We start from the raw sequence: 2643 nt of genomic DNA, 5'->3' as shown, positions 1-2643 counted from the left end.
CATATACAGCCTATAAACCCCCTCTACACCAGAACCCCCATATACAGCCTATAAACCCCCTCTACAGCCTATAAACCCCCTCTACACCAGAACCCCCATATACAGCCTATAAACCCCCTCTACACCAGAACCCCCATATACAGCCTATAAACCCCCCTCTACAGCAGAACCCCCATATACAGCCTATAAACCCCCTCTACAGCCTATAAACCCCCTCTACACCAGAACCCCCATATACAGCCTATAAACCCCCCTCTACAGCAGAACCCCCATATACAGCCTATAAACCCCCCTCTACAGCAGAACCCCCATATACAGCCTATAAACCCCCTCTACACCAGAAACCCATATACAGCCTATAAACCCCCCTCTACACCAGAACCCCCATATACAGCCTATAAACCCCCTCTACACCAGAACCCCCATATACAGCTTATAAACCCCCTCTACACCAGAACCCCCATATACAGCCTATAAACCCCCTCTACACCAGAACCCCCATATACAGCCTATAAACCCCCTCTACACTAGAACCCCCATATACAGCCTATAAACCCCCTCTACAGCCTATAAACCCCCTCTACACTAGAACCCCCATATACAGCCTATAAACCCCCCTCTACACCAGAACCCCCATATACAGCCTATAAACCACCTGTACACCAGAACCCCCATATACAGCCTATAAACCCCCCTCTACAGCAGAACCCCCATATACAGCCTATAAACCCCCTCTACACTAGAACCCCCATATACAGGGGATCAACTACTTTCCAGGAACATAGGGAAGGGATGGTCAGAGAGGTCATGTGACTGCTCTGTACCATGTGACTCCTATGAAGCAGACAGTTACATTGTAAAGAAATCCTTATCAGTTATTTAACTCCACCCCCCACAGTTACTGATTGGCCAGGCTTGTGATGTCAGAGCTGCTGTGATTGGCTGCTGATTTTAACACTGTCAGTGCTGAAACCTTCTTTAGAGATGCTGGAGATAACGGAACCCTGAGCCCATCTCTGCACCTGAGGGTTAATGATGATCCAGCTGTGACAGGGCGTTTCCTCCTGGAGATCGGGGGCTTTGTCTGTGCCGGGGTCCCAAGATTAGGGGGCTGCTGTCTGCGCCGGGGTCCCAGGATTAGGGGGCTGCTGTCTGCGGGGTCCCAGGATTAGGGGGCTGCTGTCTGCGGGGTCCCAGGATTAGGGGGCTGCTGTCTGCGGGGTCCCAGGATTAGGGGGCTGCTGTCTGCGAGGTCCCAGGATTAGGGGGCTGCTGTCTGCGGGGTCCCAGGATTAGGGGGCTGCTGTCTGCGCCGGGGTCCCAGGATTAGGGGGCTGCTGTCTGCGCCGGGGTCCCAGGATTAGGGGGCTGCTGTCTGCGCCGGGGTCCCAGGATTAGGGGGCTGCTGTCTGCGCCGGGGTCCCAGGATTAGGGGGCTGCTGTCTGCGCCGGGGTCCCAGGATTAGGGGGCTGCTGTCTGCGCCGGGGTCCCAGGATTAGGGGGCTGCTGTCTGCGCCGGGGTCCCAGGATTAGGGGGCTGCTGTCTGCGCCGGGGTCCCAGGATTAGGGGGCTGCTGTCTGCGCCGGGGTCCCAGGATTAGGGGGCTGCTGTCTGCGCCGGGGTCCCAGGATTAGGGGGCTGCTGTCTGCGCCGGGGTCCCAGGATTAGGGGGCTGCTGTCTGCGCCGGGGTCCCAGGATTAGGGGGCTGCTGTCTGCGGGGTCCCAGGAGTAGGGGGCTTCTGTCTGCGGGGTCCCAGGAGTAGGGGGCTGCTGTCTGCGGGGGCCCAGGAGTAGGGGGCTGCTGTCTGCGGGGTCCCAGGAGTAGGGGGCTTCTGTCTGCGGGGTCCCAGGAGTAGGGGGCTGCTGTCTGCGGGGGCCCAGGAGTAGGGGGCTGCTGTCTGCGGGGGCCCAGGAGTAGGGGGCTGCTGTCTGCGGGGTCCCAGGATTAGGGGGCTGCTGTCTGCGGGGTCCCAGGATTAGGGGGCTGCTGTCTGCGGGGTCCCAGGATTAGGGGGCTGCTGTCTGCGGGGTCCCAGGATTAGGGGGCTGCTGTCTGCGAGGTCCCAGGATTAGGGGGCTGCTGTCTGCGAGGTCCCAGGAGTAGGGGGCTGCTGTCTGCGAGGTCCCAGGATTAGGGGGCTGCTGTCTGCGAGGTCCCAGGATTAGGGGGCTGCTGTCTGCGGGGTCCCAGGATTAGGGGGCTGCTGTCTGCGAGGTCCCAGGATTAGGGGGCTGCTGTCTGCGAGGTCCCAGGATTAGGGGGCTGCTGTCTGCGCCGGGGTCCCAGGATTAGGGGGCTGCTGTCTGCGCCGGGGTCCCAGGATTAGGGGGCTGCTGTCTGCGCCGGGGTCCCAGGAGTAGGGGGCTGCTGTCTGCGGGGTCCCAGGAGTAGGGGGCTGCTGTCTGCAGGGGCCCAGGATTAGGGGGCTGCTGTCTGCGCCGGGGTCCCAGGATTAGGGGGCTGCTGTCTGCGCCGGGGTCCCAGGATTAGGGGGCTGCTGTCTGCGCCGGGGTCCCAGGATTAGGGGGCTGCTGTCTGCGCCGGGGTCCCAGGATTAGGGGGCTGCTGTCTGCGCCGGGGGTCCCAGGATTAGGGGGCTGCTGTCTGCGCCGGGGGTCCCAGGATTAGGGGGCTGCTGT

The sequence above is a fragment of the Bufo gargarizans genome, unplaced genomic scaffold (genome assembly GCF_014858855.1).
Source record: "Bufo gargarizans isolate SCDJY-AF-19 unplaced genomic scaffold, ASM1485885v1 fragScaff_scaffold_762_pilon, whole genome shotgun sequence".
Taxonomy (NCBI): Eukaryota; Metazoa; Chordata; class Amphibia; order Anura; family Bufonidae; genus Bufo; species Bufo gargarizans.
This window is presented reverse-complemented; position numbering follows the sequence as displayed.